Source organism: Pelobates fuscus, chromosome 3, assembly GCF_036172605.1.
Source record: "Pelobates fuscus isolate aPelFus1 chromosome 3, aPelFus1.pri, whole genome shotgun sequence".
Lineage (NCBI taxonomy): Eukaryota > Metazoa > Chordata > Amphibia > Anura > Pelobatidae > Pelobates > Pelobates fuscus.
In genome coordinates, this window is record NC_086319.1 from 165,835,147 (window position 1) to 165,848,951 (window position 13,805).

Genomic DNA, 13,805 nt, shown 5'->3' on the forward strand with positions numbered 1-13,805 from the left:
GGAAGAAGAGTGGATGGGTTAAGAACTTGACATCTTTGGATGGAAATGTTGTCAGGTAGAAGAAGATGACACTGTAGGCGTAGGTGTCTGGCTGGAGACACGTGCTTGAGCTGGACTTGGTTGATGATGGCAGAAATGTCATGAGGGGCCAAAACAACCAGAGGGTGGCCAAGGACCAGGTCTGAGGTTCTTTCTATGAGCTCTCTTGCAGCAAAAACAGCCCTGAGACAGGAAGGAGTCCCTCTGGCCACAATGTCCAGTTGACATGAGAAATATCCAATAGGCCTCTGGCGGCCTCTTAAGTCATTAGTTTGGGTGAGAACTCCTGTTGCATGGCCTTGTCTTTCAGAGACAAATAATTTGAAAGGTTTGGAGTAGTCAGGTAGGCCCAAGGCAGGAGCAGAAGCAATGGCACGTTTGAGAGCATTGAAATTGTCCAGAGCTTCATTAGTCAAACAGAATGGGTCAGACTTAAGTGCATCATAGAGAGGTTGCATAAGCAGAGAGGCTTCTGGGATCCATGCTCTGCAGTAGGAAATGAGGCCTAGGAAGGCATGAAGAGACTTTGAAGTCCTTGGAGGTGGAATGTCCAGTACAGCTCTTACCCGGTCCCGAGTAAGATGTCTGGTGCCTTGAGATAGGCAATGTCCAAGGAAAATTACTGAAGGTTGGCAGAATTGGAGCTTGATGAGCGAGGCTTTGCATCCTTGTTCTGCCAAATAGCAAAGGAGACTAATTGAGCAATTTTCAGTAGTGGGTATATCATCTCCACAAAGCAACAAATCATCCACATACTGGAGCAGAACAACTTCTGGGTGCTCGGCTTGCCATGGGTCAAGGATGGTGGCCATGGCCTTTGCAAATTGACTTGGAGAATTTTGTGCCCCTTGGGGCATGACAGTCCAGGTATACTGTTGCATTTCATGGGTGAAGGCAAACAGGTATTGACAAGATGGGTCCAGTGGGACACTGAAAAAGGCATTGGCCAGGTCTATGACTGTGAAAAATTTTGCAGATGGTGGGACTCCAGAGAGCAGAGTATGGGGATTTGGCACAAGAGGGGTGTCCAGGACGGTAGCTTCATTGACAGCACGGAGATCCTGAACCATCCTGTACTTCTCTGGCTCACCTTTTGGAGTTTTCTTTTTCACAGGGAATAATGGGGTGTTGCATTCAGATTTACATTTTACCAGGGCACCCTTCTCCAAGAGTGCCTTGATGTGGATAGAAATGGCAGCAGCCTGTGCTGGTTTTAATGGATATTGTGGCTTTCTTGGTAACTTAGCTCCTGGAATAAGCTTTACCACCACAGGGGGAACATTTAGGTGACCTATGTCCTCTGGGCCTGAGGACCATAACTTGGCGGGCACCTGTGTTTTTAATACCTCTGGGAAATTGGACCTTAATTCTGCTGCTTTCTCACGGGGCTTTTCTAAATGCAGCATTAGAGGCAAGGAGCACAAGGCTGAGGTGTCTGATTCAGATAGAGGTGTGGACATTTCTACCTGCCCATCCGGGGTGAAGGTGATGGATGCTTGCAGGCGTGAGAGAACATCAGCACCTAACAGGTTAATTGGGCATGTGGAGGATACCACAAAGCGAGCAAGCAGGCTAGAGCCAACTCGTAGTGGAGTTGTTAAAGGGCTATGTCTTGGCTGGCCATCCACTCCAACACAAGAGACATCAATATTTGACAGGAAGGATGGGTCTGGCAGGTCTTGTTCTCGCAGAACACTACGGGCTGCACCTGTGTCAACTAGAAATGTGGTAGGGTGGCCTTCAATGGGCAAAGTCACTGTGGCAAGTGGCCCCCCCCTTATCCCCTGTAGACACTGCCATGACAGGGGTTACGGACACAGGCTTGCCAACTTCCTATTCATCGGGTTCCTCAACTATTGGAACCTCTTTTTCGGCCTTAGTGGCCGGGGCAGGCCTGGATGGCTTTCTTGGCTCTCTTTTGGGTTCCGGGCAATCACTTTTAAAATGCCCTTTAGCCTTGCAATTAAAGCAGAAACCATCCTCTGGTCTGGTGCCCCTGGGAACAGGGGTACTGCGTGATACCATAAGAGGGGCAGAGCTTGGCCTTCTGGGGGTCTGGGCAGATTCTAGGCCCCTAGCAACTAAAAGCAGGGTATCCAGGGGAACAACCTTATATTCAGGGCGTGCAGCAATGATTCCCTTGCGTATAGAGTCTTTAACACCTTGGACAAACGCACCTGACAGCATTTGTGAATGAATCTTGTCAGTAAGATCAAACCCCAAATCTGTAAACATTTGATACAGTCTTGCATGAAACCTTTCCACTGATTCTCCTTTATCTTGAATAACATCAGTAAGGCCAGCGGCCTGATCTGCAAGTTTGTCCTTAGCCCATTCTCTTAATTGGGTGCAAAAGGTTACCCCGGAGGGGTAATCAACATCACTGGAAAGCAGATCTGTATTGAGGTGACGGGCCATGCTTGGCCAATATGCATCCCCTGCTTTAATAGCACAAATGCTGAGTAGATCACGCCATGCGGCGGAATAAGTCTTTTGAATTTGAACTATCCCTCGGTAAAAGGGCATAGGCTGCTTTTCTGGGTCAGGGAGTGATTTCATTAGAGCACTAGCTTGAGTGGGGTTGAAAGCAACATACTTAGGAGGGGCCCGTTCTCCCCGACCCTTGTGGCCGAAGGGGTCATCGATAGAACGATGAGCTGAGGCTCCTGCAGCAACCTCCGATGAGACATGGGACACCCTGTCCTCCTCTTCGTCATCGAATTCTATGATATTGGCTCTCTTACGTGGTGCAGGGCCCGCGTGAGGTGAAAGGATCGGGGGATGGGAAAGAGCCCCAGATGCAGGGGTGGCTAGTGAGTCATAACCTGGGGACAGGTAGTCACCGGGGATTACCGGCATCAGGGCTGAACTGGGGGCCGCCATATTGGAGGCGGGAAAAGGAGTTGCATTAGGATTAAGGGAAGAAGTGGCGGCCATGTTTGATATGGGCACTTCCGGGGCAGACTGAGCCGGACTGGGCATGACCGGAACCTGGGGAGTGGTTTGGGGAAAGGGAGGGTAACCGGGGTAGGGCAGGGCCATGGGATATGGGAAGGGGTAGGGCCAGGCAGGGGAGGGCAGAAGAGTAGGGTGGGTAGGTACAGTTAAGGAGGTAGGGTATTGGACTGGGGTGGAGCCGGTTATGGGAGGAGACAGGACGGGATTGGTAGGGATGGGTGCAGAAGGAGGAGTCGGAGCAAGGGAGGGAGGGGTAGTTAGTTGGGCGGATGCTGACGGGAGGGGATTAGCTACGGAGAGGGATTGCAGGGAGGAAATGGCGGATGAAATGTTAGGATTAGGCACGGAAGGTAGCGTGGGGATGGATGAGGATGATGGGACTGTTAGAGAAGGGGAAGGGGTAAAGAAAGATCCGTCAGAATTCAGGACCGGGCAGACAGGGGAGGTGATGGGATGGGATTCGGGAGGATTGGGAGTGGGGAACATAGTCAGCTGGCTATCACCTACTGCTGACTGAACCTTGGGGATAGACATCCCCTGGGCGCCATTTTGGGGCGCTGGCTGAGGGTAAACCCCAGCAACACAATTCTTATGATACACAAACAATTTCACACCTTTGTGATTTATCTCTTCCTCAACCCAACCTTCTAACTGAATAGCCTTCGCTACTCTGTACCATGCTTCAGCAGTCTTTAATAAATCATTATCTGTAAGCTTGCCTTTCATTTCTGCCAGTAACTTGCGCCAACTTTCTGGTTGCAATCTTCCACATGTCGGTACAGCAATTTTACATACTTTTGCAATCTTTTCAACACCTTTAACCATCTCCTCACCCTCTCTGTTTTCTACCAAATCACATGCTAACCAGCCCTTACGGGGCTTACCTAAATCCTGTCCCATAGTCCCTTTACCCCTATACCAGCGTCCTAGATATAGAGAGAGAGAGAGAAAACTGAACAGGAACGTCTACAATGCTCGACTGCCACCCGAGAACCGTGGGACTTTCTCAGGTGCGTCTTCCCAAAACGGAGACTAGTCACTGAATCCGCCTACCCGGGGTGGTAGACACGGATTGGAGCGAGGTGAGAAGTGTGTGACCAATCACTTCTCTATTAAGAGGAATGGGAGTGGATAGTATAATAATATAGAAAGTGTAGAAAAGATGAAAGGCAAGGAAAAATCCTTAGAGACAGACACCGGAGTTCATGAGACTCCTATTAAACAAACAAGACAACAATACAATTGAAATACAGTGCATGCATCACAGTTCAAATGAAATCAACAGTAATTCCTTTCCTTTACTCGTGTGCTTACTCCAAAGTCACCTCCCTCAATCCCGTAGTATCTTACTACCAACGGCCAAGGATAACAGCTAACACCGGTCCGAAATCCATATGCCTCCCTCGTCACAGCAGCCCACTAATAGTGTCTGCGCTACCCTCACCCTTGTAGTGCCCCTATAAAAAACCCACTTTATAAGTCTCACTACTCCGTGGTGATGAAGACAGCAATGCCTGCCCGAATTCACACACCACAAAATAAAAATTGGAATGGCTCCAGCTCAGCGCTCAGAACTGGAGGGTACCACCACTCTGCAAGCAGAGTAACGTGCACAGAGAAGCTAGCTAGGCTATCAAAGTGACACAAGAAGGATCCCCAGGAAACTATGAGTCTACACAATCTCCACAGATCCAACACACCTCTTTTTCCCTACAGCCCCAGCCACGAGGCTCCTAAAAGAGTTAAACAGGAAAAGATGACCCCCAGGAACACATCCACAGGTCAACCCCCCTTTTTCCCTACAACCACAGCACCGTGGTTCCTAAAAGGGGTAAAACAGGCAACAGAAGACCCAGGCAAATCCCCTCAGGTCCACCCCCCTTTATCCCAAAAGGGGTAAAATACAAACAGACAGACAAACTGAAGACCCAGGCAAGTCCCCTCAGGTCCACCCCCCTTTATCCCAAAAAGGGGAAAACAAGCAAACAGACGCTCAGCCCGGGCACCTAAGCTAAAATAGGCCAATACAAACATACCCAGGCAACAGATAGACTAAAATGCAGGTAAACAAGTGAGTAACGAGACACCGGGCAAGATATTACCTGTCTTTGATGTCCTCCCGGGAAGCAGTCACAGACACGTGGACGGGTCAATCAAAGGGGCCGGAACATACCGGTGGCTCTGCAGAAGTCTCTACCGTGTACCTGGAGGTGATCAATCTCCTTTCCTTCCCCCTGGATTCCTCCGTCCACCCTTGTCTTCCTTAGGACGGCTCACCGGCCGGACATAGCCCGGTGCCCCACGTTGGGCGCCAAGTTGTTATGGTACTTTTTAGCAGTAAACCAAAATGTTTAAATGTCTATCTGTTCCTGTCCAAATTAATAAAATTGAATTGCGTATATACGCTGAAGTAATTAAGTCTGACACACAAGGTTCAGGTTAAAATAACTTTGAGAAAATTTATTGGCAAGTGATTAAAAAGCGGGCGCGCAGGCCCTTTTAAGAGGCATTTTACGTCATCATTGATTATTAGAATATCAGCAAATAAACATCATTAATTGGATTAATTGTTAAGTGTCGGGATTAGTGTCCTCCTATCAATATTATTAATTGGCTCAAAAACTAAGTGGTTAGTCCCGTGCCCACCCACCAAGAGGTGGGATTGTTCTGGACACGGGTGGGGACAAGGGGGGTCTTGAGCGTCATTTTACACAGTCGGTGATCTCAGGCCTCGTGGCCAGGTGCAAGGTCTCTTATGAATAGAACATTTCATTACTACTGTGTTCTCATGGCCTTCAAATTATACTATGTTGCAAGTTTAAGGAAAAGTCAGCAATTCCTGTGTTAATCATGTCTTTATAGAAAATACAGTCTTTGTCTATTGTATTAGATGTGCTGGGAAATTCTGTCATGTAAGGTAGTTTTAAAATGAACAAGTTAGGTTATGAGGACAAAATGGAGGATTGAAGAAGTCAGGTTAGGAGGACAAAATGGAGGATTGTCACAGTATAAAGTTAAAATGGAGTTAGTGCAATAATTCAATACAAGTACAATAAAGATTTTTAATAATCCCACATCAATCTTCCCAGGCGCCTATCTCTATGTCCCCTTTTCTTCCTATGATTCACATCATACACTTTAACACCTAAAGTCTCACCTGTTTCAATCGGTAACAAGAAGAAGGATGGTTTGAGCATACCCAACACACATGCCCCTTCCCAGTCCTGTGGCAACTCCGAATAGGCTTTCTTACCACAGATCCAGTACAAATTTGCTGGGGCTCTCCAGGTAGATGTGATGGATAAATCAAACCACACATCCTTTAAATTGGCATATCTTGCAAACGGGTTAGATGGTTCTGAGACATTTGAAGCCGACCACCAAGTTGTATTCTTTGTATCATCATCATAAGCTTTTTCCCCTAGACAAGTTAATTCTCCTACAGAAGTATTATACATTATTCCTTTCCTTGCTATGCAAACATAACCTATGATGGAGGTCTTTAATCTCCACTCAGATTTACCTCTAACGCTCATATGATAATCGGCTTGTGTAGATATTAGTTGGTCAACTGCCTCAGAACCGGACATTACCTCCTTTGCTTCCCAAGGCCATTGGTCTCCCATGTTAGTACCTCCACACACATAGCAGTTGGTAACATTAAGACTACCGGCAATACTTTCAGCTAAATCAATGAACAGGTTTTTAGCATTATGGGGGATCTTATTATCTATACTCATCTCTTCATAAAAGGAATGGTATACTTGATGAGTTTGGGAGGATACCGTATCAGTCTCTATCCCTATAAACAATACTGTCCCAGGATCTAAACCCGTCCCGTATATTTGAAACCCAAATAAATTGCCATACTTGTCTAAGAACTTGTCGGGGTTAGACTTCCATAGACTTACAATATGGGCTGCTAGGCAACTTAGTCACTATCATGTCTTTGTCTACTGTCTGTCCCCAAGTTGCCCACCCCACACAAGACCAATATGGGCAAAAGTTATAATCTCTATTTGGGCATCTAGGACTCACATATTTATTTTTACTACTGGGACAAATATATTTATCGTTAGACACATACGTCCTCTCCCATCTAAGATCCCCACATACATTCCACGGCTTTCTACCACTTGATATCGCCTTACACGCATCAAATAGCAGAACACCCGAAGAATGTACGGATTCTAACACCGTCTTATTAATTAGGGTCCCCTGAGGATCTCCATTCCTGAGAGTCAACCAAATTGTACGAGGTTGATACTCCGGACTGAAGCACTTAGGTTCTCCTACTCCTAAATGGCACACACTATATTCTATATTTAGGTATCTACATCTTGATACATCTCCTTTACACTCGTATTGTGAATGCCAAATTAGGGTTTGGGAAATATGGTTACCTGTTCTTGTAGTCTTAATGCATACCTCACAGCTAGGAGTGTCGGTACCTCTACCTTCCTGAATATAAAAATACACATAAATAAACATTATCAAGAACACATCTTTCGCCGTCATCCTCAGTCTTCGTCCGTGCGAAGGCACCTCAGCTTCCAGGATGTAAGGGCTGCAGGGAATGGAGTTCTGCTCATCTTCACAGGAGTCCCTTCGAGACTTTCCCTGGCTTATATACTATACGTCGGTGGGCGGACAGGCTTTATTATGGCCTTCTCACTCACGCACCAAATCCCTAAAATAATAAAATTTTGTAATCCACACAAGTTCCTCGTTACTCCGACTGAGTCGTGCGTTTTAACCGGATCTTGCAGGGATTCTCTGGATCTGCTGTAACTTGCCAAGAATCGACTGCTGCTGGTTTAACCCTGGAGTGATGTATCCACGGAGTCACTTCGGCTACTTTTATCGCTGTAGGGGTAGACAAAAGAACAACATAAGGACCTCTCCACTTGGGCCCTAACGGTACATTATTCCACTCTTTAATCCACACTTGGTCTCCTGGGTGGAAACTATGAACAGGGGGATAAATATTCACAGGTAATCTATCTTGTACCCATTTCTGTACCTCCTCCATAGTCTTACCCAACTCTACAACCTGCTGCCGGGTAATTCCTTCTCCCAACTGACTCAAGTCCCCCCTTAAGTTACCAAGTACGGGAGGTGGTCGCCCATACATGATTTCAAAAGGAGAGAGGCCCATCCTTCTGGTAGGGGTACTGCGGATTCGCAATAGAGCTATGGGTAAGAGAACGTTCCATTTAAGTTGGGTTTCCTGACACATTTTAGCCAACTGATTCTTAATAGTTCTATTCATTCTCTCTACCTTACCAGAACTCTGGGGTCTATATGCCGTATGAAGCCTCCACTTTATACCAAGCATATGAGTCAGTTGTTGTAGGCACTGATGAACAAAAGCTGGACCATTGTCCGATCCTATAGAACAGGGTAGTCCATATCGGGGTATTATTTCTCGTAACAGGAATCTCACAACTTCTCCTGCTTTCTCTGTACGAGTAGGACATGCTTCTACCCAGCCTGAATAGGTGCACACAATTACCAACAGGTAACGATGTCCACCCGATTTAGGCATCACTGTAAAGTCAATTTGTAAATCGGACATGGGGAGTCCCCCCATAAACTGGACTCCTGGTGGCTTTACTGGTCCTTGTCTTGCATTATTTTTAGCACACGTTACACATCTTCGTACAATGGCCTGAGTCAAGTTGGACAATCTTGGTATGTAGAAATGTTTTCTGAGAGATTCTTCTGTGCTATCTCTCCCAGAATGTGTCCCGTTGTGATAATTTTGGACAATTTCTACCGCTAGTGATGCTGGTATGACTATTCTTCCATCTTCTAGCTGATACCACTTGTTCTCCAAATATTTTCCTGGTTCAGTCTTTAACCACTCCTCTTCTTGAGCTGTATAAACTGGAGTCCATTGAGACAGTGGAGTTGGTATAAGAGCAGCTATATGCCCCACATATTCCTGTCTTCCTGATTCAGCAGCACGCTTAGCTGCACTATCTGCCATCCGATTTCCCTTGGTTACATCACCATCTCCTCTCAGATGCGCTCGACAATGTATGATACCGACTTCTTTCGGCTCCCACACTGCTTCCAATAGTTGTAGGATTTCAGCTGCGTACTTGATTTCTTTGCCTTCTGAATTCAGTAGTCCTCTTTCTTTATACAAAGCTCCGTGGGCATGAGTGGTTAAAAACGCATACTTGGAGTCCGTGTAGATGTTCACTCTTAAACCTTCAGCCAATTGTAACGCTCGTGTCAGTGCTATCAATTCTGCCTTTTGTGCTGATGTTTCTTTCGCCAGTGGCTGAGCTTCTATCACCTTGTCTATTGTTGTTACTGCATATCCTGCATAGCGGATCCCTTCTTTCACATAACTACTGCCGTCGGTGTAATATTGAACATCGGGGTTCTGGATGGGAAAATCACGAAGATCTGGTCTACTTGAGAATACTTCATCCATTACTTCCAAACAATCATGTTGACTTTCAGTAGGTTGTGGCAAAAGGGTAGCTGGATTTAAGGTGTTTACAGTCTCTAAATGCACTCTTGGGTTTTCACACAACATTGCTTGATACTTGGTCATACGGCTGTTACTAAACCAATGATTTCCTTTGTAATCCAACAACGTCTGTACTGCATGTGGGACTCGTACATAAAGTTCTTGACCCAGAGTGAGTTTATTGGCTTCAGCTACTAGCAGGGCGGCTGCAGCTATGGCTCTTAGACAAGGTGGAAGTCCGCTGGCCACTGCATCCAGTTGCTTAGACATATCGGCAACAGGTCTTTGCCATGATCCCAAGTACTGTGTCAATACTCCCACAGCCATTCTTCTTTGCTCATGTACATACAGGTAGAATGGTCGTGTGTGATCAGGTAGACCTAATGCTGGGGCACTCATCAAAGCCTTCTTCACATCTTCAAATGCCGTTTGCTGTTCTTGAGTCCATAAGAAGGGGTCGTGCTCTGTACCTTTGATAGCTGCGTACAGAGGTTTTGCCAGTATCGCGTAACTGGGAATCCATATCCTACAGAAGCCTGCTGCCCCCAAGAATTCTCGCACTTGTCTTCTATTCTTGGGTATCGGTATTTGGCACACAGCTTCTTTTCTCTCTGGCCCCATAATTCTTTGACCTTCAGAGATATGGAATCCCAGATATTTGACAGTTGGCAAACACAACTGAGCCTTCTTTCTAGACACCTTGTATCCTGCCTTCCAGAGAATGTGTAGTAGATCGTGCGTTGCTTGCTGACAGATTTCTTTTGTAACTGCTGCTATCAACAAGTCATCTACATACTGTAACAATACACACTCTCCTGGGATGGACTCGAAATCCAGTAGATCTTGACTTAGAGCTGAACCAAATAGGGTAGGTGAATTTTTAAACCCTTGGGGCAGTCTTGTCCAGGTCATTTGGCGTTTTGAGCCCGTTACAGCGTTCTCCCATTGGAAAGCGAAAATACATTGACTTTCTGCGGCAATTCGGAGGCAAAAGAAGGCATCTTTGAGGTCTAAGACTGTAAAGTAAGTAGCCCCGCCCGGAATTAAAGCAAGCAGGTTATATGGATTGGGTACAACTGGATGTATACTAACAACCGCATCATTGACTGCTCTCAAGTCCTGCACAGGTCGATACTCATCTGTGCCGGGCTTTTGAACAGGCAGCAATGGGGTGTTCCAGGGGGAAGTACAGAATTTTAGGATACCATACCGTATGAACTTATCCAGATAAGATTGGATGTTCTTCTTAGCCTTCTGCGGGATGTGGTATTGTCTTAGGCTCACTGGATAAACCCCAAGTTTTAGTTCAATTTTAATAGGTGGAATATTGCGGGCCAGTCCTGGTGGGTTGTTCTCTGCCCAAACTCCTGGTATGTTGAATAAGGACTCATCACTCCTAGGGTTTTGGCTAGTCAACGCTGTATAAAGTCGCCACTCTTCTTCCTTTGGTACGGATAATGTCATAATACCTGAAGGTCCATTAAACTTTAAGGATGTTGTTCCATTTGGTAGGAACGTAATCTGCGCTTGTAATTTAGATAGCATATCACGTCCCAGCAATTGGACTGGACATTCAGGCATATAAAGGAATTGATGTTTTACTACGTGGCCTCCCAATGTACAGAGTCGACTTTTAAGAACCGGTTTTTCAGCACTTCTTCCAGTTGCTCCTATTACAGTAATAGTCCTTCCAGATGGAGGAGCAACTAGATTAGTCACCACTGAATGTTCAGCACCAGTGTCGATCATGAACGCACTCCTTTTTCCCCCTATTGATACATCGACCATAGGCTCCGCTCGACCAAGGGGGATGGAGCCCGGTCGGTATCAATAGTCCTCCATGACCGTGTCAGCCAATCCTACAAAGTCCCTGCCTTCTCTATCGCGGGACCTTTGCGCTGCTGGGAAATACCTATCTTCCCTAACACTTCCTCTGTTCCCATTGCTCCCTCTATTACCATTACTCCCTCCGGGGCCTCCTCTACCTCTCGCTCTGCCTCTAAAGATTCCGTAACCTGCCCTGGGTTGGTCTCTCTCGTACTGCTCTCTTTGTGGACATTCGTTCCTCCAATGCCCTTCTTCCTTGCAATACGCGCACTGATTCCTACTCAAAGGCTCCCTACTCCATCTACTATCGCCTCTATCTGGGCCCCGTCTATCTACGCCTGCGATCGCTACCGCTAGCATGTCTGCCTTTCTACGCATCTTGCGCTCTTCCTCTTTCTTACTTTCTGTTTCCCTATTCATATACACCTTATTCGCTACCTCCATTAGTTGGGTAATAGACATACCTGCAAACCCTTCTAACTTTTGTAGCTTGCGCTTAATATCTCCGTAAGCTTGGCTGACAAAGGCGGAGTTCACCATTCGGGAATTATCTGCGTCTTCCGGATTAAAGGGGGTATACAAGCGGTATGCCTCCAATAATCGGTCATAAAAGACACTGGGCGCTTCATCACTTTTCTGAATCACCTCAACTGTCTTCGACATATTAATGGCTTTCTTTCCTCCGGCTTTCATGCCAGCAATTATAGCGTCTCTATAGGCTCTGAGTTGAACCATATCAGCACCATTTACATTCCAATCGGGATCGGTGTTGGGATAATGTGTTGCGGCCCATGCTGATGGATTGGCTTGGTTTAAAGTACGGGCTTTATCCTCTAGCGCTTTAATGGCCGCTTGATTAATCCTTGTCCTTTCCTCATTGTTAAACAAAGTCATTAATAACTGCTGGCAATCAGCCCATGTCGGGTTATGTGTCTGTACTATTGAGGTGAACAGATCAGTCATAGCTTGTGGTTTCTCAGTATACGAGGAATTGTGGGTCTTCCAATTTAAGAGATCGGTTGTCGTGAACGGGACATATACGAAGACTGGGTCAGCATGTGCCATTTGGCCTGCGGCATCGATATAGGCTGACCCGGGATTCAGACGAAGAGGCATCTGATAATGTTTTAATTGTTGGGTACCGGTCAGTTGTCGGGTTTGTATGGGGCTACGTAGAGGGGCGTCAGTTAGAGGTTCCAGTCGGGGAGAAATAGGGCATGAGGATGTGGGAGCTTGGTTTTGGGAAAAGGTAGTAAATAAAACACTTCGAGCCGAGCTAGAAGAAGCTTGACCGGAAGTCTGAAGTGGCGCCAAATCAGGATATTCGGATCTAATGGGGATTGGCTCTGGTTCCGGAAGGGGAGATTTAGTACGAGAGGGGGTGGATTCTGTACTGGAGGAGGAAGCGGAAGTGGATGAGGGCAATGAGGGAAGGGTTGCAGGACTTCCTGCATTTGCGTCACTTCCTCTTAAAGGAAAGTAAGGGGGCGGCAAAGGGATCTCGGACTCAGGGGGCGTGTCCAAAATGGGCCTAACACCAGTCCTAGTGGACAAACAAGTCCTAGCCACCATGAGGCGACATTGCTCCTCGTGGCATGTCTGGATCCATTTTGGCGAGTCATTTACGGCCTGTCTCCAACAATCAATATAAGGAAACTGCCCGTAAAGTTCAGGCCTACCTGATACAGCCACGTGTAAGCGCTGTACCAGAGTTGGATCCAAACTGCCACGTGGCGGCCATGCCGCAACCAAAGTAGGCCACTCCCTAGTACACAAAGTGACCAAACGTACAGGAGACATTTTAACCCCAAAATCACAAGTTTTGAATCCCTTTTTAAAATTCTTCACCATACAACCTAAGGGATCCGGAATCGTTGACTGCGACGCGCCCATACTTATCAATGGAACGTCGTTGACAACGAATACTATGCACGCGTACTATTCAATAGTCACACCCGTTTCCTCTGGCAACAGCACCACGTGGTACAGTTACCAAGTGAAACGTACACAATAACACAATAAACACTCAGGGAATTCCCGTACACACACAGCTGTTACACCAGTCACTAGATAATCAATATTATACAGTCACCCACGCTATAATTCTCTATATACGAATTACCCGTCTATAACACACCCCAGTAACATCGTCTTTTACAAATAGCGGTTACAGTACGGTTAGCATAGGTCAAAGCACAATTTAAGGTCACAATACAATTATTAGTGGTTATGGTGTTAAACATGCAATGGACGACAATGATTAGTACTTATATACAGTGTCAGTAAATATACAGGGTTATGGTACCGTGCACTATAATACAGCAACACACTATTAACACTCTCGCTAGACGGCTGAGCTCGCGCTATCTAACAAGATATACACTTTACTAAACAATCTTTATCACATTTACAATTCCCAACTAAACTATTGGCCAGTACCTTGAATGGACTACCTAAAACTATATACACCCGTTTTGGTTAGCCACACTGCCCA